General features: G+C 39.8%; 1 protein-coding gene across 2 annotated transcripts in view; it reads left to right on the top strand.

Annotated features, from left to right (window-relative positions):
• The window catches only part of LOC114883112, a 231755-nt gene that overhangs the window by 61775 nt on the left and 145294 nt on the right, over positions 1–24686 (top strand). Inside the window, exon 1 of one of the 2 annotated variants that reach the window (XM_029200551.2) lies at positions 7–254. The exons of the other annotated variant lie outside the window; for it this stretch is intronic. The gene's annotated coding sequence lies outside the window, so the exon portion shown is untranslated. Of the gene's footprint in view, positions 1–6; positions 255–24686 lie in introns of those variants that run through there. 2 annotated transcript variants of the gene reach the window in all.

Genomic DNA, 24686 nt, shown 5'->3' with positions numbered 1-24686 from the left:
ACGCCATGTCGCTTGTTCAAATTTTATTTCGTTTCATATTAATACGTGTGAAACTAGTGCAAATCTATTAATTAATATTGTTTATTACGTCTTTACTGTAGAATCATTTGTTTGTTTAATCGTGTAATTGTGTTAAGTACATTTTTTATCTTTCTTGTGTTTGGTTAGTCGTGCAACAAATGTGGGCATAGTGAAATAAATAGACTCAAAGTGCAAGGAAGGTGTCAATCAGAGGGTCAATCTTCTATCAATTGGTGAGTACTATATTAATTTATTTTCTTATTTCGTTTCAATTGAGACTGTTAATTCGTTGATTGCTACAGTAGAAATAATCATGTCTAGTATAGCATCCTACAATACAGAATATTAACACATTCGCGATCGACCATTGTCGGATGTCGGAGACGTATAACAAAACATTGCATATTATAAACCAAAGTCCGTAGCTGCGTAATATAAGCATCTGCTGTTTATATAGGCATGAATATAAGTTGAATTTATTTGAAGGATGATAGGACCATACGCGAATATCAAAAATACATATTGTGTACTTCTCGTTTGTATTCATTGGTTGCCATCTGGCGTGATATGTAAGCGTCATGGTTAGCAGTAGCACCAGTATTGAAATTAAGAATATTAAAAATGAATTATTGAATCCGATGATATTTCAAATTGTTAATGTAATATTAATAATATTTATAATTTTCTTCATATCTCCCTTTATTTTTCGAATGTTTAATTATTTGAAATTCCTAATACCAATGACAATGATCACTGTAGCAATCAACGTACTAAATTTAATCTACTTCTAATTATCAAGTTTATTTGAAAAGTATAAGGCATTTTAAAATTCTCTAACACACGTCCACGTACCATTGAGTAAAGCTTGCATTCAGCGCACGTACTCGCTAAAACCATTGACATCCGAAACATATTTACGATCGATAATCCCCGTAGCTGAAAAAGAAATATGAACATCAATGACGCGATACGAGATAGGGAAACAAAAAGATAAAAGGAAAAACTCAATTCCCTCGCAGATATATGATAATGGATATAATCCTTCGATATCTTATCTTTTTATGGGTATTATTCATTTATAAGCGTTTTTGGATCACGTTCAATTCTCGACTCATCCCTTCATATCGGAAACGTTGCGGCGCCCTTACGAAATAGAATCGTTGCCTTTGGCTTCACTTCTTTCCCATTTTTCATTAGCACAATCAAGCTGGCCGTACGCGAAGAAACAATGGCTCCTTGCCGATCCCTCGCGTGGGCGGTTTTCCACGGCGAAGAAAAAACCTATAGATTATCGGGAAAGTCGATTGGGGTTTGTTTGGGGGGGGGTTGATTGCTCAACCCCTCGTGTACTTTTCGAAGACCGCGACGCGTGTGTATATACTATTCCTACGAACTCTGCGAAAGTTCATTGATCTTCGATATCTGTAGCCCGTTTTTTAATTCATGACACAGGGTAAACTTTCCTTAGTTCGTGATATCGGTTATTTCAAGATACTTCTTTTTATTTCTCTTCAAGGCAAAGTTGCAAGACTTAATTTAGTTAAAAATTTATTAACAGACGGTATCGGTATTTTAGTATATTTTGTAGCAAAGAAATTATTATAACGGAGTGAAAGAATGTTATCATTTCAGAAGAGAATTCAAATAGATTCGGTAAGAATATGAATTTTGAATCGTTTAAAACAAACGAATCGTCGAACGGATCGTTCCCTTTAATCTTTTCAATTATTCACCAAATCAATTATCCTGGTTTCATGTATCTCAATAATGATTTTTTATTCGTGGTTGGGAATCGATTGTCGATTGAGGTTGGTTAAATTGTATCCACTCCTTCGTGTGTTTCTCGATGTCTGCTCAACCTCTATTTCTAAAAGTTCCAATAATACTCGTTGCTTTTAAAGGTTGTTGTTTCCTACCTATCCCCTGCACATCAATTCTTTAACGAACAGTTTCTTTTAATTATTAGACTTGTTATATAAAATATTTTTTATTTCTCATATATCAGTGACTTTTTTCTATGGCCATGAATATTTTTTTAGTACCTTATAGAAGTTAATATAAAATTATGAATAATAATTTCTGATTTTGTCATATTTATATAAATATCCTTGATCTACTTGTTAGAATACTTAATTCCGTCTAAGACGTCCAGTAGGAAGGTATCAGGAACGAGATGGGGTGGTGGGCGAGGGTAATCGGGGCGGCTTTAATTATCCCGTGGCCTCCTAACGTGCAATTAATTCCGAATGCGGTTTAGTTTAGCGAACGAAGAGCAAACAATGTATTACCCTCCAGACCGCCTAAATGTAGGCGGTTATGTCGAATCGAAGAACAGGGGGGTTGAAGTCAAGGGTGGAGGGGTGGTTAAAGATGGAGAAGGGGAGGGACAGGTTAGGCCACTTTGCGCAAATAGCATGGATCCTGCAGATAGTGCATACTTCCCGTACCCTTGCCATTTCCCTCTCTTAACTCGTCATCCCTTCGCGCTCTTTGCATCCTCTGTACCTATACTCTATCGCCTCTGAACCGCGAAGATAATGCTCTGTGAATTTGTGATTGCCTCTAATGCAAATCCACGGTTTTAGCCTGCTAAAGAGTGGCTCCCGAGAAAGGAAGTCCTTTTCTATGGTTATCGTGACATGCTTGTGATACTTTGTTAAAATGTCTGAATTATACAGGGTGGTGCAATAGAAAATGAAACGCAAGCAGACACGAGTTGATTCTTTATGCAGAAATAAAAGAAAAATGTAAAACAGAATTTTTAAAAAAATCCTGTTGGGCAAAAGTTATTTTAAATAATAAATGAATTCCAGCAATTAGTCATTGAAATTCAGGAATTTTTGAATTAAATCTAATATTTATTATTGATACATCGGTAACATTAATTCTGAAAATAGTAGAAGGAAGTATACTTCCGTGATCGTTTATATCGTTCGGTTAAATTGATCGCCAAATCGCTATTGAAAGCGAAGAATGCTTCCACCGGTTATTTTTCACGCCTCTTGTATAAACAAGCTTAAAGCTCGTTCTATAATCTTATGATTGCTTCCGACATAAATCCTAGGTTTTACCACGAGCGTGTCTAAGCCTCTTAAAGTAGTTGGGCTTTCAATAAGTGAACATGTTGATGCGCTACACACAAGTGTACACCCACTGTAACGTTATTACAGATCACGTAAATCCATCAATGCATTCAGATGAGCAGAGCTTTCCAAATGTTTTTTCTCGGTATTAAGAATTTCGCGTTCGACCGTAGCTATTTCTACGTTTCTCTATTCTTCAGCGGAAATAAGATTAGGATATAGAAGTAATAAGGATGGTGCACCACCTTTGGGACTCCTTGGTCGAAACTTTGAACTATTATACTACACCATGGAAGTAATAATTCTGCAAAATTACACGAAATCCTCCCCTATTCGAGAAAGGTGTGCTCTGAGATTCCGTAGAATTATTACTTTTGGGATCCGGTATAATTCTGTAAAATTTCGGTCCAATCCGTGTCGTAACGAATGCATATACACGGAACGTCTAGTTTTTACGACCACGTGGACCACCTTTCACGATCATCGACGGTTCGATACCGAGGGAAGTCTTATTGCAGACACTTGTACGGGGTGAAATTTCGCGGGAATGGTCTTTTTGAACGATGTGGACGAAGAAGGGGGATGATCAACGCAGAGGTAAACGGAAAGGGTAGGAATCGAAGAGACAGGGAAGCGTCGTTGAGAAATGAGAAGAAAGAAAGAGAGAGGAAACGGTTCGGAGTTTCGTGTGAAAGTAAGAGAAGTTAGAGAGCGAGAGAGAGAAGGTAGAGTAGTTCGCGCGAAGCGAATGACTGCGATTCGTCCAATTATCGGTTGGCACCAAAAGTGCTGGGTCTGGCTCGCCTGCCAAATGGGAAATAGCCGGCGAACTGCAGAGGCAAGCTATAGCCGGCTATGGTCCTACGAACTGTGTGTGCGAGAACCTACAGCCTCTACCTTTCTACTCTCTCGCTGGCTACGATATGAACTGAAAGAGTATAGAAGCCGGTCGTACGATGTAAACGGCAGTCGGCGAAAGATAATTTCACCTTCTACGATTCGCTACCTTCTTCCCTTCTTCCGGTCTCTTCCCTCCTATGGACTCCGGGCTTCGTTAAGGATCGGAAAACAGGCACCCATAGAGATTAGAACTCAATGTTCATTGGGTTTTATTTATTTTCGGGTTATTTTAATGGGGTTGCATTAATAGTAAAGTCATTCAAGTATACGATTAAGAATAATTAATTTTACAAAGGAATTGTAGTTTGTTCAGTAGGTTAATAGAATCATTTATAAATAATTTTACTGGTTGATCACCTGAGAAATATGATAGATATTTCCCTAAATGTATGGAACAGTTTTTTTTGGGGGAATTTTTTTAATTATCCTGCAGGAACCATAGCCATTACATGAAAGTTTGTGATGTAATTTTGGGAGCATATTGTTTGTTGCGATGATAATGTACAATGTAACGAGACGAGAATGAACGAAACAAATGTTACCAACGAAAATGAAGTATTCTGATGTTCGTGTACGCGTACACCGGGTAATCAGATTTTTAATTTCAACGTTAATTATACGGAAATTAATTTGCATATGCTCATAACGGTGCTCCGTCTGGGTTTGCCAAATAATATCCATGAAAATGCTGTTCCAGAATTTAAGTGCCTTTGAGCTGAATTTCATTTACATTATTCACGTTTCGATTACAGCGGATTTTAATTTTCAATTTATCCTGATGATATAGTACAGGATGATTTGTGCAATTGTACTGGTCTGTAGCTGTTTTTTTAGCTAATAATAACATAAATAATAGACAGCAAATTATATAATAAAACAACATTCTGTAAATGTATTTTTTTCATAAGTGCAATGGTGCACCAGAAAAGTGCAGTTGCACTTCCTCTTCTAATAGAGCTGCATATTTATATATAAATTAGGAAAAGAAAAATACATAATTCCGTTAAAAAAATAAAGATTGCTGTGAAGTTTAATTTAAATCTTTAGCTAGACAAGACTCGTGTCCATAATAAGACGTTTTCCTGGAAAAACAGTAAATTCTGTTTGAAAGATTAGTTGAAAAAAGAACAGTTCAGGAGGTGATTAGATTAATAGATTAAAATCGGACACCCTACATGTAATTCCATGAATTTGCCGGGATTTTCATTCGTTTAACAATCGCGGGGGAAATTGCTTCGCATTTTGCACGGTTCCCTTATCTGTCCTTTCACGGACCCGGTCCCGAAGTTTTTGCCAATCAATCGTCCTCTTTCTTGTTCTTCGTTCTTTTCGCCATTCTCACGTGACACAGCATTCACTGAAACAAGTAAATGACGTCAGCTAAAGCGCTGACGCGTTCAGAATAACCCCAACCGTTGACCCACAATTTCTCCGTCCAGTTTCCCTACCCTTCAAGATCGATGGGTCGATTTCCGATACCCTGTACCACCATAAAGTTCAACGAAACTCTCTTCGCCATTCTATACAACAAAGAACTCAAAGGGGGCTTGATTACACGCTATATTTCAGTTTTTCAAAGCACCCTCTTGCGACGACCCACCAAATTTCTGTGTAACACTGGAAGGATAAACATTTATAATTTTTATGGTTCGATTGTTGAAAAATAGATGGGTTACCATGGAAAAGTATAGCTTGCAAATAAATTTTCAATTTTGTCATATGCATTGTTGGAAATGTTAGAGTACATTTAGCATGTGAGGGTGGTAGAATTTTTTAACATTATTTTTCAGTATCATTAATTAATTATTATTTTTGCCAAATTTCTAAGAATATTTTATTTTTATTCGATAAATACAAATTTACAGTGTTCCTTCTTCTTAATCCTCTTCTTGTAAAAGATTTTCTTATTTCTTTTATTCCGAAGCTGTTCCTTCTACTTCTCCTGAAATGTAAAATTCTAGTTGTCACCCCATTTCTTTTATAATCCTCCTGAATCTTTTTTCCGGCTAGCTCTTCCTTGTACCTAATCTTCACTACTCTGCTGTTTTTCATTCTCTCTACGTATTTACGTATTCTTCATGGTCTCTTCCATTTCTTTCATTACCGGTCTTAATATCCCCGCCATTTAGCGTGATAGATCTTCATGGCAGAGTGATTCAAAGGGAAATCCGGCTGTAACTTGGGATTTGATATCAATTTGTCGCTCCTTGGCCAGGCAAGACGATCATCTTGTATAATTTAATGAGGTGATCCGCAGTTATGTCCCTATATGATTCGGAGCTGCGTGAAATGGTCGGTACTCCCGTATAGACTGGGAATAGTAATTGGCGAGGTAGGTATGCAGATACACACCACATGTATTCTGGATAGAGGGGCGCGACACTAATATACTCACACGTGTTAGCGACCCTGTCCCCAGGATTTGATTGTCCATGTTACCTAGAGAATTATCGAGTTCGCCGGATTCTGCTGTAGCATTTGCGAGCAGAAGTGTGCACTAGGGTTCAGAAACATTGACCCATTGTCTAACATAGGATACACTCTACATATGATCACTCCCTGTTTATTAATCAGCCTATCAAATGGCGAATTTTGTGCAAAATGGTGCTTATGATGTATCAATCTAAAGTTTAGTTAGATGAAAAAAATAAAGATTTTTTCAATATCTTTAGCTTTTGAAAAAAAGCAATATTTTGTAAATATTCATTATTATTAGATGCTGTTCACTGGATATAGATAAATTTTAATTATATATTTTGTACAAGATGAGAAGTATCATTCTATTATTCTTTGAACTGGTAAAAAGAATATTTGACAAGAGATCTCTTCGTCTTTTCTTGTAGAAATATAAAATGTCGTTGACAGTAGTGGCGCCAGGTCCAATATTGAAATCCATTGGCTGCGATGAGAGGTCGTATACGATTTTACGAACGACTCGCTGAGGCCGTCGCACGGGTTGTTCTGCCAATAAAAATACTTTTAAGGAAATGAAATTGATATAAAGGACGTATTGTAACGGCGACGCGACGAAACAGCCAGGCTACCGTTGTATCGCACGCTATCTCCCGTGACTACGTGTTGTCTCGACGATATCGTTCGTCGCCATGTCGGACAGCTTTATTATATGTTGCTCGTTGCACGTATAGAAAAGTTTTCACCGGTCGGCTAGAGTGTACCCGTATCTACACCCGGCTCGACGGCGTTTCCCATTAATCTTAAATAATACGTGGCAAAAGACGCTATTAATATCTATTTTCCGGCTGAAAGTTTGTCGCTCACGCGACTGTGTTACGCTTTAACGTGCTCTAGCGAACGTAACGCCTGGGTGATAAGCTCGCGAAAAATGTCAAGAAAAAAAAAAAGAAAATGTTACTCCAAACTTGAGAGAGATAGGGTCTCGATTGAAAGTTTTAGAGTTGTTGAGTTCGCGGTATCGTGCGCAGACCATTCACCGTAACGGTTGCCATAATTTCTCAGCCACTCTAGATAATTCTGACGGTTCTTAATAATAATTTTATAGTAAATTATCGCTGGCCGTGTATTATAAACCAGATACATAAATATTAACCATGAGCAATTTACATAAATGAAAGAAGTAAGAGGGATTATCACATCTCCTGATTTTACCTTAATTACCATGACACGAAGAGCATAGAAACGAAAGATTCGGTCAAGTTCGCAGCTGCAACAGCGGTAACAGGAAGCTCGCTTCTGTTGGCGAACGGTGTACGAACAAGCCTGGCTATCCGCCACACGTACACTCCTCCGTCACGCCCTCCCTCCCACCGTTTCGGATAAATTACGCTAGATATCTGCATACAAAACGGGCCGGGAAAATTAAAAACACAAACACCGAACGGCCCACGGCGAAGCCCCTCTTTCCTTCTATCCCTATCGTCCTCTTCCTCTACCGATTGTACCAGAGACCGCTCTGTTTCCCCTCGAGCGGTAGCGACGCCATCGCATTATAGCGTCAGGCCACCAATCTTGTAAATTGCCTTCCGCTGAGAGTAGAAATCATAAGTTTTCCGGTAATCAAATGATTCATCGCAACAGACTAGCGAACGATATTGCCTCAACGAAACGGCTTCGAAACAGTTTGAGGAAGGAACGATTCGTCGTGCTCGCACCTCCTACGCCGCGACGTTCTTCACTCGCCTCGTAAACCACCATTCGCTTCCTTTCTCCGTTCCTCCTCGATGTTTCTACCCTCGATCATTTACGCGCGAAGAGGCTGGAAAAGAGCATGCGCCCGTGACCGCGATCTCACCCCCGCGCGCGTATTTCCAGTCCGTTGGTGTGCATGTAAGAAACGCGGTCTTTTGATTTATCGGCCACAAATCACGCGGGGTAGGCGAAAGAAAGCGCTTGATTTTTATTGGCCGCAGTTACTTCTAATACATCATTCGTGAGGAAGGCCGGCCAGCTCGTGGATCGAGCGGCCTCCACGGCTCATTGCTTCCTGCACACCGTGTGAATTCAATTTCCCCGATTCTACGGTCTCGCGATAATTTTGCCCTTTCATGAAAATTGATACGAGGACGTATGTAATTCCCCCGCGGGCATGAAGGAAAAAGCTCGTTCACATCGCGCACATTGCTCTAGGTGGGATCGATTTTAAAAGTGGATCGAGAAAGTTATCGGAGGGATGATTAATCGACGGTTATAACTACATTAACCAGAGCCGGCTTCGATATCGCTGGGAAATTGCATTAATTATTCCAAGTGCTCGTTCGCCGCAGCTATATCGTGACCGATGGCGATAGATTATCCCTGTCCCGTATGATTGCCACATCGAAGATATTATTAAACGATTTTAGAAGCTGAAACGCATCTTCCCGTTCCATCGATGAAATTATGGTATCGGCGTAACTATCGTTCTAATTGGATGCATACCGCAGTTAACGGATCGTATATGCATTAGCGCGATACATAGTAACGCGGGGATAGATTAATGTCCCCTACGTTACTAGCTGGAATTAATTAAAATTAGTATTCGTCTATCGCGTGCACGCTTTTCCCTCAATTATCGGCGTTATCGAATATTTTTCTACGCTTCTGATATCACCTACAGTGAAATACTTAATTACGATGAACAGGTGCACAGGGAATAAAAGAAGGGAATTTCTCGTGCTAATTTTGTTATAACTAAACGAAGGTGACTATAAGATAGTTCCTCAGGCGCGGTACTTGTAAGTTCAATCAGATACTAGTAAACCCACAAATTGAATTTTTATCGTCCCCTTAAGTGCACAAGAGTAAAAAAAGTTAAGTGGATCGTATATGTTTTGCTGGTCACGAAGGGGTTAAAATATTAAGTAACTTGATAAGAATAGTTTAAAATGATTTTTAAATTTTTTTCCACTTTTTAGAATATGGATGGTATCTTTTATTAGAAATAAAGTTAGAAAATTAGAGAAATAGTCCATTGGAAACAATTTTTAATAAGTAATATAAAATATTAAAAATTCTGGCTCTTTTCATGGTCCGCCGTCCGAGGATTACATTGTATGTAACAATCTATATGAAAAAAATTGATTTTAATTAATTATCCTGAACAATTATATTATTACTAATTTCTGATTTTTCGAAACATATAAGATTGATATTAGGAAGAAATTTTTCTTTCCCTTCTAAAATTGGCTATTTTCTCTTATCATCCTTTCGTAGCGACAGTATAATTTCCGAAACTAGGATCGTGTTTGCAAGAAACTCCTAATGCCTTCCTACTCGCAGCACGAGTTTCCGTTCTATCCAAATAAGGACGGCAAACGGTTTTTCCTCGAATTGGCAAAGACGCCAGCACGGGTACATAGGAGAACACTGGCCGCCGGCACGCTTCGCACGCGGAGCAAGAACTTAATTATCTGTGAAACAATAGCCAGCGAATTATGATTATTACCCGGGTAGCCTAGCGAGAAAGCCGGAGGGTAGCACGGTCTATCCGTGGTGATAAAAGTTGCGAGCGTAAATAGAGGGATTCAGTTTCGTTTTCCCAAGGTCCCTTCGTGAGCAGAATTGTTAGACCACCGGTGAATTTCTCTCCTCGTCCATTCTTTCGACTCCTCTTTCCTTTCCGCTTATCTGGCTCCCAAATGTAGGACAACTTGCAACAGTATCCCATTTTAAAGCCAATCTATATTCTTCCCTGGTCGAAACCCATTTCTGAACAGGTCTTCGTCCTCAGAGAATCCAAATTGTCTTTCACGCTCTTTGCTACTTCAGCTTCTATCTAACTCTTTGAAATAAGTCCCGCACAGCAAGTAGCATGACGAGCAAAGATTTTCACTCAGGGCAAATCAGGGGGCAATAACAAAAAGCAAATTAGTGGAGGATTTGATAATTTTAATTATAACTTTGTAAACTACATACAAAGGAAGAAATTAATTTTTCTATCTTTATAAAGCTTCATTTTATTTATATCCTAAGAACGTGTTTCAAATTTTCCTACTTCCTGTCTCGCGTGTCGAACGTCGAAATTAATCCGATTTTCGATCGGTACGAAAAGTGAATAAACACGATGTCACGTGTGTACATGTAAGTCCATACGCGTCTATAATCTCGGTGAAAATCTACTCTGGCAACTCTTAACGAGTTTACCGAGCGGCGAACCGTCTAAGGAGTTACAGGGACCTAAGAGTTGTTTACGAAGCCACGAAATCAAATTCCGCCGATCTACCTTCGATGCAAATGAAACTTTACGAAATTGGTTCGGAAGAGATTTATCCACTTAGACGGCGCAACTCGTGCGTAAAGCAGCAAGAGGGACCACGAGCCAAGAGAGGAGCACGGATCAGGGTGACTCCACGGCCCTGACGCTGCCTGGGAAATATGATAATGCCCGTGGCGACGACAAAACGAATGGCTTCCACTATTCCTCTGCTCGTACCGTCGTGGTTAACTTGCTGATTGGTCGTCGCCTCGTGGTAAAACAAATTTTTCGACGTACACACCCTATTTCGCGGCCGCGTCGGACCACTCGTCGTATTTCATCGGGCCGACTCTGTTTTTCTGTCTGTCGGATGCTCTCTTCGCTTTTCTTTCTGTGCTGATGATTCTCGGTACGCGTTTCCTTCTCTTAAATGAATTCCATCCCGTAAATAAGCTTATTTTCGCTCTTGTTGAGTTTTGCCTTTTAACACACTCTTTGAGAAGCATTTTCTTATAATACCAGATCGATTAAGCGAAATGCAATTTTTTATTTGGGTTGATATGAAACTATTCCATTGTTGTGGCGTAACAATAGATATTTTAACATGTTCGAATTAATCTAGCTACACGATATTGTTAATATTGTACATATCTAAAATTGTCTAATTACATACTAATTAGGTATGTATTATAGAAGTAGATACCATTTTAAATTAATTAATTAATTAGTAGATTCGTTATAAATGTATCTAATAAAACTAAGCAATTCTTCACCCTTCGATCATAAATATTTTTTCTTGAAGAAATGTAGAATTAAAATGAGTTCATGGAAAAACTTTATGATTGGAGTTTTCCAAGTTACTCTTCTTGGTATAAACTAAATTTAAAGTTATTGAACAGCTGCACGGTTTCTCGTCATTTCACTTCTCGAAGATGGTGTCGAATGGTTCAAAGTTAGCATCATCTGAGAATAGAAGACAGAACCTGTAGACCAATATCTTGAGAAATTAAAGCATAACCTAGATGTTATAATAACTCCCTGCAATAAGAACATAACATTTTGAGCGATGAATTTATCTTTATAGAGTTTAAATCCTTTTTTATTTTATAAGTTTGAAAGTATTTCTTAAGTTATAACACGTTTTAGTATTAGTTTTTGGTCGATGTTATATTTGTTGGACTGTTTGAAGTACAATTACGTTATCGGTATCGACAAGTTCGAATCGAAGTCATTTCACGGTGTTTACACAGTCGAAGTTTTGATCCCTTTAACACGTACGTAACCGAGAGAGATCTATACGTAAACCATGATATAGCTTCCAAAGTTTCATGTACTCGAGGACTGAATTGCTGACCCGAAGGCGTCGTTGTGGGATTTCAATTAGTCCTCTGTCCCTTCTTCCACGAGCAATCGTGCTATCCCTTTGCCCTCATTGATCCATCCTTAACCTCTATTCATTCATTACCCCTTTCCACCCACTTACAAAGTTTCGCTCGGTTCTACCATTCGGATTACCTACGATCTTAATTTGCCTTAGCACGTTAATGACTGCTTAGCCTTCAACTATAAACTTTCATAATTCAATTCATTTCATACTTTTTTCATTTTGATTAAGAGAAATATGGAGGTATTAAAGTATAAGAAGTCTATATTCAACTTGAAGATGTAAATGAAAATAAAAAATATTTTGCAAATTTTTCAAATAAGAGAAGTCAAATTTTTAAAATATTTTCTAACTGAAGGGCTCAAGAGTCCTTTCTAAGGTTAATTGAGTATAATAGTAATAGTAAGAAGAAGAAATGAAATTAAAACTCCTTAAAATATTTTAAATTTTATTAATTAACAGAATCATGAATAAACCAAAAATTAATGTGTAAGCATTGCATCTGAAGATTAAAGAATTAACTTGCAATCATTTCCTATTCATAGCTAGAAAAGCCTTCTAGGATAACAATAGTTTAATTTGTACTAACTGATCAATATTAATATATAAATAATCCTGCATAATTATCCGTTATACGTGTTCAGGCTCGTTATTGATAGATACACAAAATTGTATGGCAAATAGTATGTACTCATTACGAGGGGATCGACGAGCGTCACTTGTACGCTAGAATCATTTGGAGCAAGGTATATTGCGTTTATTCGGTGCTCGTCATTATCGCGATATGATAAAACCGATAATCGAACGGAACGTGTACCTTGCACCGATAGGTTCTTCTAATTGCGACGGATATTAACGAATATCGATCCGCGTGCCGAAACGACTACCGTGTCTGTGCGTTCCAATTAGTGAAATTGATGAAAAATCTGGATTGAACGCATATAAACGCAAGAATCCGTCAATTCCAATTTGGCCAGCGACAAGAAATTTTAATGTCATTAAAATTTTTCGTGACTCTTGCTTCGATAACAACCGTGTCCATGCTTGCGTTTAAACTCGTTATCGTTTTATCCCGAAACTGGGCTCGTTTAATATTCCTTTTTTTGTAATTTTTTTTTCATGGAACACTTTCGCTTCGTTATATTTCTGCAAACGTAGCTAACATGAAATCCATATTCATAAGAAATGTTATGCAACTGATACATACTGATGTACTTGAAAAAAATAGTTGAAACATATTTTTTTTTTCAAGGGATAAAAATACTTACAAAATTAAATATCGTCGATTATTTTAAACGTTTATTGAAAATCTTACTTTATTCGTATTTTTGGTAAATCGGTTGATGTACCACGCGTTAGAAAATTTAATTTTAAAGTCTCAATTAAGAAATACGATTCATTATTAAATATTAACGATTTGAACAGCAGCTGAATATCCGCATAAATAGGGATGGTAAAGAGTACGTCGTCGTATTCATTAGAGCTCGTCCAAGCAGATAAAAGTTAGCGGAATAATGGTGCTCCGCGTTATTAATGATCCCCGGTAATCTCTTCGTCTCTCCTACCACGTGTTCTACTCTTGCCTGGTTGCCTATACATTCAGGAACGAACTTTCTCTCGTGCATTTGCAGCCCCAAATTTGTTTCAACCCCCCCTCCACCCCCGTACCAGAGTTAAGGCTCGTCCGATTCATTCAGGCTATTATCCTTAACCGCATCCTAGCAATCACACGAACCATTGTTTCATAGAATGGTCTCAGTTTTACCGTTTTTCGAAGCCGTTTTCTACCCTTGCCTAGCATCCGTGACGCGTTTCGCAGATAAAACGTTCCGCGGATATCACGTTGCTTGCCGTAAAAAATGTTTCAATCGTACTGGCAGAAATTGCTTCAATTTTTTTTCCTTCTTTTTTTTTTGCTCGCGCCGGTTTAAATCTGACGATTTATACAAGAGAACGTAGCTTTTGATTCTAAAATTTCTAATATATAGCATTTCAAATATTTGAATTCTAAAGGAATGAAATTTTATTTGCAATGGGAAATTTCGTACGAAAATTTATTGTGGAAATAATAGATAAAATATTTTCGCTATAAAGGTACTATCTGATTAACGGTTAACGCGTTAATTGTTGAAAAAATGATTACATGAAAGTTGATTTAAAACCAATAACGTACACGCTCGTATCCGAGAGGCATCATTAGCATAAACGCTCATCATCGTCAAGTTGGCGAAATTCTGTTAAGAAACGGTCGACAGCTGTAGATAAATGGTCCTTGCCGAGACCTCGAGACTGTTCGTTCATTCGAACGGCCTATATAGTACCCAGCAGCGCCATTGTAGCGACGAATGGGCGTCGTAAAGAGTTTAACAACGCCGCGTCGAGAACAGAAAGTTTCCCTTAAGACCCTTACGGAATCGTTAACTGCGCGTATTTTAGAGCAGTTGTAAAGACGACAGAGGTTTCGGGGGAGGTTGGGTGATCCACGGAATTGGAATCAGTCCTCGGTTGAAAACCGTGAACGGCACGAAGAAAAATATTTGAATAGCGACGCCTGCTGCCTTACCTCGCGAACAAACGAGGAAACCAAGGGGATGCCAGAGATTCGCGATCATCACGCTTTAGCGGATCTTTAGTTAAACGGTCGGATACGTTAGTAGAGTCGCGTATACAGGTGGAAGGGGCGGAGTAAAAAAGGAAAGTGCATCGTGAGGGAAATGAATATTTATTCAAATGAATGGATTCGAGGATTGCGGGTACGGGTAAAGCTGTCCTCTGTAGATAACTTTGGCCTAGGCACCCACCAGCAGTCGTAGGTACACACACATTCGTATTACTTAACTCGGCGATAAACTCACCCCCGAGACCCGTAAACCCCTAACTCACTCCCTATGGTCCAACCTGCATTTTCGCTAGCATTAAACTGATTTGTCGACTGCGCTACAGACTTCTAAGTTGACCCCTATTACCCTTCCAGTCCACGGAGACTCATTTCATAGTGTGTAGGAAATATTGACTCATTAATAACCTGATTAAGGTACAAACAGAGAAACCTTGTTCTACTTGAAGATGTTTGCTTTGGCTTGTTTAATCTATCATTTGAAATTGGGGTTCTCTCCGTGGTCCGTCGCGCCGTCCAAGGATTAAGGGGTTGGGGCATCTTAACGAGTTTGACAAATTTCTGGGCAATTTATTTCTAATGGACAGAAATATTTGTTTGAATACATTTCTTTTTTCTTAATTTTTCCTTAAAAACAAATATGGAGATAGAGAGTAGGTGTATATGATTTGTGATGAGTAAGACTCTTGAAATAAAATCCAAACAATGGAATAATTTTAATAAATATATCGTCAACTTTAAATCCACGTTGCACTCATATTAGTCATTTTAAATAATTGAAGAACACTGGTAAACCAGTTTGATGATCTCACTCGACATTCATTTCTTGTCGTCGGTACAATCACGTTTTCCACTCAGTCGTCGGAACAGCGAAGAAACCTTTTAGATTTGTTCACGTTCCAGTCGACGCTTAGAGTACCTACGTATAAAAGCGAGCCAACCTACAGATATACGCGTATTCGCGTTCAGTTCATTAGCGGCCCTTCCTGGAGCGTCGAACAGTCACTATTCAATGAATTGTACGCATTTATTTCGTGGCTTAATTGGACCAACAGTGTACCGCGGACCCTTCTCGGGTACTTCTGGCTGGTCGTTATTTTCGCGCTTCCTCCGATTCTTTTCTCTCCGTTCGTTCCTTTTTTTTTTCTTTTCTCTCCGATAACTTTGTGCGTATGAAAAAAGGGTTGCTCATCGTGGACGTTCACGCACACGTACTTAACTAAGTATTGTACGTGGAATTTGTATTAAAGAATTGTAAGTGTAGCCGACGAAATGGTAACGGAATAGTAGTTTGTTCACTGTTGGATAGTATTGTAGAATTCGAAGCATCATTTTATCAATTTACAAGAGAAATCCGATTTGCATTGTGCGGAGGTGAACGTAGGTGGGACGAGACTATAGAGCAGCCGGTTAACGAGTGTTCCATTGTAAATATCACTGATAACTGGTGCAGGTAGCTGCTGTTGGAATACCGTTTGGACATTGATCGTTCGTATCCCTTTTTGCAAAAGTCATATCGAGCCACGCTATGAATGAGTATTCTCAAACAATTGTATAATTTCGTCGTGACTTTGGAATATCTGATGAACTATTCTCATCAAACCTTCAGCTTTAAATTGATATGCCTCAAGTGCAGTTTTGCAATATATTTATGTTAATTTTAAATTAACAACCCTACCCTTATGAAAATCCAGGCAACACTGATATCGGTAGAAATCAATATTTCCATTAACCCATTTAAAGATTCACTCTCGACGCGAATGAAAAAAGAATTTTGCTTTCGAAACGGGGTATAAAATGTAGCTACACGTGATTAACGTTTGCCCAACGCTTTTCGCCGCTTAATCCTCGAACAAATTTCGAACATCGGCAGCAATTTGCGCGACAGACTTGGAACAGTGAAAAACTGTTTACCGCTGTTGCACTGACAAAATTACACGGAGTATTACGTGCAGCAATCAGCCGTACACGGTGGACAATAGAAGGATATGCGGGTACCGATCGCCACAAGGGTAGGGGGGTATAGGTCACGGTGCATTGTCATGCAAGCAATGCGACGTGTTATGTATTGTTATGTTATTGGCGCATAATTGATGTCGCATTAGCGTCGCGCGCACGTTCCTATAATGAACCGACGCGTATCGCCAGGAATCCTCTGTGTACCAGGTTTAACTTATACGCATCCCGTTCCTAATAGAACGTACACATCGAAGTGTGTCTTTTTTCATGGATATACCATAACTTGAAAGGCACAGGTGTTATGTTCTTCGCCTTCGCGCGGAAACCAAGTGTTTTGTCCTTCTTTGCAGCTGCACATTGAGTTACCTGCTGTACGGGACACCTGTGCCTTGATCTATGGGAATTGGAGAAAATGTGATTTTATATTGTTCTGAAATTTTCTTTGCCTCCTTATCGGCCGACATTACACATTACCGTGTGAAAAATCATTTTTTTTTAAACTCGTTGATTGCCACAATTAAAATGGACATTCCTAAGAATAGGAATATTTAATTTTCAAATTTCAAACTTTCTATTTGCTATTTTACATTATTTGTACGAAGGCAATATTATTGAATTTCTTTTAATTATTCGAGTACGGCATTCAACGTTGTAAAATTAAAAATTTCAATTTAGTTTACTTTTACTTCTTTTTTCCTAGTAATTCAATTACCTGAATAAAATTTGAACCACCGGTCGCCAACGACCACCATGGCAGTCGACGTATTAATGATTTCAAGTATTTACGATGTTGAAAAGAATTAGACAGCGCAGAGATCGTTCGGTGTCTCTGAAATAGGATTTTCCGATCAACCGATCGGCATGCGACAAGTGGCGGGGGCGAGATAGCGGTCAATGGGAAATTGTTTTTCCGTGTTTGCTATCGGTCGATCAGTACTCGGTTGATTAAATTAAAACGGTTAATCCGATAGCGACAATAAAATGGCGGGTACCGGGAAATAACATGCACGATTGCACAACTCTGCAAACCATTAATGCCATACACGTTATCGTTCTAACAATGGCTACGTTTGCGAAAGGAGCATAGATACTGTCATTATTAGTTATAACCTGTGGAATGACGTTTAGTTTCAAGCTCGGCCAGGGTAAAAGCTATCACGCGAAACGTTATATCGTCCGACACGATTTCTCTATTAGCATTTGTGCGCAGCCGTAAAAAGTTGTGACAGTTGCACCATGAAAAACGTTTGAACCAGGGCGCGAAGCAATATCGCGGGATAATCTGTTTGCTCGACGTTATTCGACGGTACTCGGTTCAAATTTAACTGTGTATCAAAACTGTGACACTTTTAACCCTTTCAGGATTACGAACCCCTATATGAGTTCGGACGAAACGTCTGTTGTACGCTATAAACTCGCATAGAAACTAAAGTAGAAGTACATTTCTTCATTTTAGAATTTAGAATAATTAAACAGTATTCGAGGAAGTGTCGTTATTTTTCGATTGAAATAAGTATAATGGAGTGCAATCTTCGGGTATTCATCTGCATTGAAAATAATCGAATTTCACGGCATATCGAATGGCGATTCGTTGGAAGCGTTGCGCCTCGCCGTCGAACTCCTCGACGATTCGCAAATAAAGTCGTGCCTGGTCGACAAATGAAACATTTTCGTTATTGAGAGGCCTGCATCACCCGGCTGTACTGCAGGCCTGTTCGAGCAGCGAAGTTCTCGTTCGGTACCGTTGCTGAGTGCACCCGGCCCTCACTCCACGCAATCTGCAATAACAACCCTCGCTCTGTACGCTGGCTCTCTCTTTTTCTCCTTCACCTGCCTTCTCTCTTTTGCCCTGCCCTCTGCCTAACCCTCCCTCTCCCCGCGGCACACTCCCGATCCTTCACTTTCCATAAAGGTACTGTTCGCTCGGTCGGTCGGTCGTGTGTGTATGCGCTAAACGCTATGCCAAACCCTCGGTGCACCAACTTCCCACCCTCTTTCTATTCTCCTCCAACTACCTGCAACTACGTCACCCTCCAACCCCTTCCGCCAAAGGCAATACCTATCGTACCTACCGTACCCGTGTGTGTGGGTGCATCTATGTATGTACTTTTCGCCAGGTTTCCTAAAACAGCCACGTGATTTATCCGTGGAGAGTACGGAGGATGCGCACTCGTTAACCCTCTTTCCGGCACGGATCAAAGGGAACAGCTTTGACAATGCGACATACGGCACCTTCGTTAAGGCTCACGGCATTGTTGATAGAGCGGGGCTTGTTTTATCAGGCTGACAAGTAAATTCCTGTATTTCACTTCGAAATTACCTCGAACTCAATTGCGATTGAAGTGAAAATTTAGCTCGCATATAGCAAAAGATTATTGGGTCGAATGCATAAAAGGAAGTAAATTAGATTAAATGATTAGAAATTTACTAAATTTTTCAGTAATAGTTTATAATACCTATGCATATCATGTAGTATTTATTGAAAATTTCAGGTAATTAATAGTGTTATTTTAATTCTGCCAGTTGCTTGCCTTAATTTCTCTTCACTCGTAATCATGGCGTTGTTATAAAATTCAAAGAAAATATGATATCCGTTCATTTTAATTATGGTTGTCTTGGTTAATTTGGTTAAAAAGGGTTAAGTATATTCCTCACTTGCCTTAAATGCAATTCAATAACTAAGTATCAACTAAATTTACCATAGTTTTAAAAAATTTTGTAAAAGATTTGATATTTCGTTAAATTGAAACACTGACACGATCAAACGCGCTGTGAAAAGCAGACAATGAACCTTGAACGCCATATAAACGCACCTCGGTAGTCGAAACGGACACCGATCATTTTCCCGACGATTTTCACGAGGACAGCGTTTTACGAGTAACTCGCGTCCCATTCTCGTTTCGCAATCGGTTCAGAGAATAAAAAAAAAAAGAAGGAGAGGCACAGGACGGAGCGAATACAGCTACGAATTGCTGAGTTGGTGGTGTGGCCGGAGACGGTTTGCCTTTCCGGTTCAGGGGATTTCGTTCGGAGTGCTTGGGTCATTTCCAAAGCAAACCAAAACTGGGCGACTGAATGGGCATCGAATCGCGACCGCAGCTCCGAACCACCGCAAACGCGAGCGTAACACAAACTCGACGAGAACGAGTACTCACTGCACCTCGTACGGGGGTGGAAAAGGGGTGGGATAGGGTGGTCCTTTTAGCAGCTCCGCGGTCAGGGCCATTTGACAGGCCGTACGTAATGAATGGTTCACCGTACATTCGAATAACGAGGAGACTGTCGATCGAACGGCCACGAATGAGCGTTATTCGGTGAAAACAAACGGATCGTGTGAAATACCGTTTGACTTTTTACGGAGACGTTCGAATTGCCGAGAAGCGAGTGACGTTTATTTATCAGACGTTGGGTAACCAGAGGGAACACTTGACTTTGCAAGCTGTCAGAAATAGAAAAATCGGTTTTTCTGATCCGTTCGACTACCCGAGATGCGAGAAAAAAGGTTACGAGGTAAAGTGAAATGGTATCGAGTGATAGAGCTGGATGCATGCACTTCCGTGCATCGGTGCACCAGAAAAGTGCAATTGTCCTTTGTCTTTTGACGAAATTCAATTCTTTTGGATGCACCAATCTATACAGTTTTTCACTTTCTATTAGTTTAAAAATTATTGCAATTTGAAATTTGAAAATGCATCATTGCACACCATTCAATTTCTTCCTATGACCTACTTTAAAAATACACTACTGCCTAAAAGAAATAACATTTTAAGGAATAATATAAAATTTGGAAAATGGTTAACATTTTAGTCTCACCATCCGAGTGTATGATATTTAAAATTTGAATTTCGACGCTTTCGAGCAAATTTTTGTTCACTTCCTTTATGTACGATCGAACAGCAGTCGTCGACCCACTATATGCGTCAGTGCTAAATAAGCAATCACGCAACAATCGAATCGTTAGTAGAGCCGTTAATGAACATCAACTGACGGGGCTCGTATTTTATTTAATAGGCGAAATAGCGTTGCCCCCCAATAGCTGCTCTGAATTGTGTTTTGTAACAAACAACAACGGCTGGTCGAGACTTGCAGCAACGGGCTACAAGTGTAGTAATCTAGGATCGGATTATTGGATGGTACGTGTGTACGGTCGCGGTTGCAGTTGTAAAATAAAACACGCCTCTCTGTAATTAATTAAATAACCAATAGCATTCTGCTGCCAGCAGCTTAATGAGCACCATTGTTAATCACCGGAGGGCACGGAACTTCTTTCTTTTTTTCAACCTGTTGTAAAGTAATAACAACGTTTGATAGCCAGATCCACTCGTATCTTAATTATAGACTTAAAATACTGAATAGAAGTACAGATCAGGAAATTACTGTACTACTGTGAAAATTAGTAGCACACCTATGTAACAAAGTTACACCTCCTCGTCTCCTAAAATTGGAACGTTAATGCATCAAAGTAACTTAACTTCAAACATCTGGGTGTCTAATTTTATTTAGAGAACCATTGTACATATTCGATAGATCCAGGTCACGGTGGACTTAGAATAATTAATTAACTGGTCCTTCAAGAATTTAATAGACACTCAAGAATGAAGTAAACGTACGGTCAGTTAAAAATCCTGGTTGACTTTCGGTTGCTTTTGCAATCGGTTTTGGGAACGGTTTTTGAACACAACAGAAAACAAGTTCATATCGGAAACGGTGCATGAACACGATGCATTTGCGTACACGGCATGATACAATAACGCAGCTTCATGGAAGTAGTAATCGCGTATACACCAACACGTTAGTTGCCTTTACTGTATTCTATTCGGTTCTATTCGGTGTTTACGGCTCGGAGCATTAACAGAGAAAGAGAGGCGGTCGTTGATGGGGTAGATAGAAAGTGAGACAGAGAGAAAGCGGCGAGTGAGAACGAAAGAGAGAATCGTATTATTGCAACTCGCCCAACCGAACCCCCGGCGCTATGCAGCTGCTGCTATAGCAGCCTGTAACAGACCCCAGGCTTGGTTCTAGCTGGAACCAATAAGGTCATTTTTCTCCTGTATAATCCAGCCAACCGGCAAACCGGGTATCCCGTTTGCGCCGAGTTAACGCAGAGTTAATAGCTACCCCATAATGTATCGAACCCCGGAATATTAAGGGATTATAGCGCGGTGACCGCCGTTAAGTCAGCGAGGCGAGAGATACACTTCGCCCTACTTTCTAGATTTATGGTACCGATTCGCAACTTCGATGAAAATGCAACTGACCGTTACAGAACAAAATTTCTCATTAAACGTGTTGATTGCAACGATAGTCCATCGATGATCTAATCAAAGACAATAAAAATATCAGTCCGTTCCAAGGGTGACTGCGGTGTCACTAGAGATCCTAAGATCTAAGATCGAGTTAAGGATGTTCCTACCAAATGGCGTGATGTCATGATTTACGCAAGTTGATTCGAATCATTTGAAACTACACCGCGGGAATTAGACCGGGCATCGGTGGGGCTGGTGGAACTCCGCGAGTGAAATAAGACCGGTTAAGCTGAAGGAGGATAGCGGTCTGGCCAGTCTTGCGGTCTGGTAATGTTGTTTTAAGCGCAGCACTTACCACGGCGACAAATAATCATTAGGCAGAGTTCAGCGGCTTGCTGGCACCACAAGCGAGGTGGCTGGTCGCGGCTAGTAATACCTTTTCTACCCCTTGCCTCACCAGCCGAGGGTCTACCACTCGCACAGATATCCTACTCGCGTCCCTAAGCCAGATTATCCCCTGAGGGATTGCCAGAATATATTTTCATCCATATATGTATGTATTTCGAGGTTGCCCTCAAATATATCGGTCAGCCAGACCTTCGTTGCATCGAATAGACTGCAGGGTACACTTGAAGATCAGTCTTCGATATTGACTGCATCAGCCCTGAGGAGAAATCATAGTCGTCAAGTATAGTCAGGTGGACACTTGGGCTTCCTTCGAAAACTGAAAGCAAATGGTGGAGGATCCATCTCTCCACCTTTGTCCTTAGCTAGAGGAAGGCTAATTTACATTGGTAGAGCATATTAGAGTTAGCATACTGAAGTGGTTGGAGAAAGCAGTGCTTAAGCTTATATTAGACTGGTGGTAGTGTAATTGGTAGAATACACTAGTACTAATAAATTGGAGTGGTGGAGAAGGTTAATGATAGAGTTATTTTATCATGGCGTTATCCCGCTCTAATTTACCAACCACCTGCGCGATGGTTTGCATCAGTACAGTAAACAGTTTATTAGAGCTGGTACTCAACTGGTTACTCTACCAATGTAAACTGTGCCTAATGAGGGAACGCAGAGGCGATCGATTCCTTCGCGATTCCTATTATTATTGGATCCAGAGACTCATTACCAAATGTGTCTTAAATGTTTACTGAAACTTAGAAAATCCAATCTATCAGCGTATCTTCTTTTACCCATTCCTCTGGAGGGATACGGTTTAAAAGTGTTGTAATATGAAAGTAAAGGAGTATACAGAGTTTACGCCGGTGGTTTCTCCATCTTTAATGAACCGTGAACGTGCCACGGCGTTTCGAATGTTTCGTGCTAATACGGTATGCATGCATAGTTAGCCCAAGAACGGTATCGGGCAACTCGTGCGAGGCCGCTGTTACCGAGAATCGATGTAGCTACGAGAGCTAAAGTTTTATAAACTGGAATGAACGTGCGAGAAGTCGAATGTACAGTGTGGATGGTAGTTGAATCGCGGGGTCAATGGGCGGAAGTTTATCTTGCTGCAGTTGCGAAGTGATATGCTTTGCCATTGAAGTTGGGCCGGAATGCGGGTAGATAGGGGAAGCAAAGGATGACTCGAAGGGTGTTACAAGTCAGGATTCAGAGCAGATTACGTCATTCAGCCCACAAGCACCGTACACTGTTCGGTAGATATTGCTGGCGTCATCCGTATCACCCAGTACGACGCTAACGCACCGGGTTAAAGTTAGGCTGAAGACCAAAGTGTGGTCAGATGGCAAAATTTGATATGTTCACTTTTCGTCAAAATCCGAATACTTAAATTTCCATGCGTCTCTGGGTGAAATTTAAATATTTGCAAAATATGACATCTTTGGCATGCAGTTAATTCATATATTATTCTAATATTATTTTAGTAGGAATCTAATTATGCATTTTATGCGAAAAGGGACTAGGTACGTGCATCGGATAGTAGAAATTTCTTTTGTTTCATGTTTACCGTATCCGGAATAAACAAACGTCTGTGTTCTTACTCCGTACAGGGGTTTCATTAATTAATATTCGAGTAGCCAATCATTTCGCCACACTTGAACGAACAAACCTCAGTACGAGATCGGATAACACGAAATCGATGTAGGGATGAAAAACTCTTTGTAATTAACGTTCGGAGCGCTTCTTTTGTGGCTGGAAACAAAAGCCCCTGGAAAGTTAGAAACATTTATATTTCCCGTTCGGTAATTGAACCGGGGTACGAATTAATATTCGATTTTGCCACGGGTTTGATTTACAATTTGAATATTCTACTGAATATTGTAGCGAATATCGTACGGCCAGTAAATTTTTAAGGTGCGGTCGCCGCGCGTGTTCGCAATAATGAAAATAATGAAGGCGCACCTGCAACGTACCTAAAATCGAAACAACCGGCTCTACCCATGGTCAAACGCTCAACAATCCAGTAATATATACAGCGGGCCGTAGCTGTACATTGGCTACCATAGGCGAAACATTTACATTGCATTTAATTGAATTTGTGCGTCAGAGCGTTATTTACGCCAACATTTAATTGCAATGTATTCCGTGATATTAATTTTAAATGGATAGAAACGGGATTCTTCTCGACGACACCCTTTTTTTCTCGTGGCTGGCGTCAATTTTCAATCACAGGGATATGGACAACTGAAAATTTTGTGGGAATGCTGCGAAATGTAGGATAAATTTTTGTATGACGCCTGATATTTTTCTTCTACAAAAATTTTTGAACTAAAACGATGGTCACAATCGTCTCGCCTGTCAGAGGGTTAAATTCTTTGAAATTTAAACCGATAGTGGGGCGCGGCCACCGGCTTCATTTGCATCA

The sequence above is a fragment of the Osmia bicornis genome, chromosome 9 (genome assembly GCF_907164935.1).
Source record: "Osmia bicornis bicornis chromosome 9, iOsmBic2.1, whole genome shotgun sequence".
NCBI lineage: Eukaryota > Metazoa > Arthropoda > Insecta > Hymenoptera > Megachilidae > Osmia > Osmia bicornis.
Note: the sequence above shows the minus strand (reverse complement) of the source record. Positions and strands in the feature narration are given on the sequence as shown.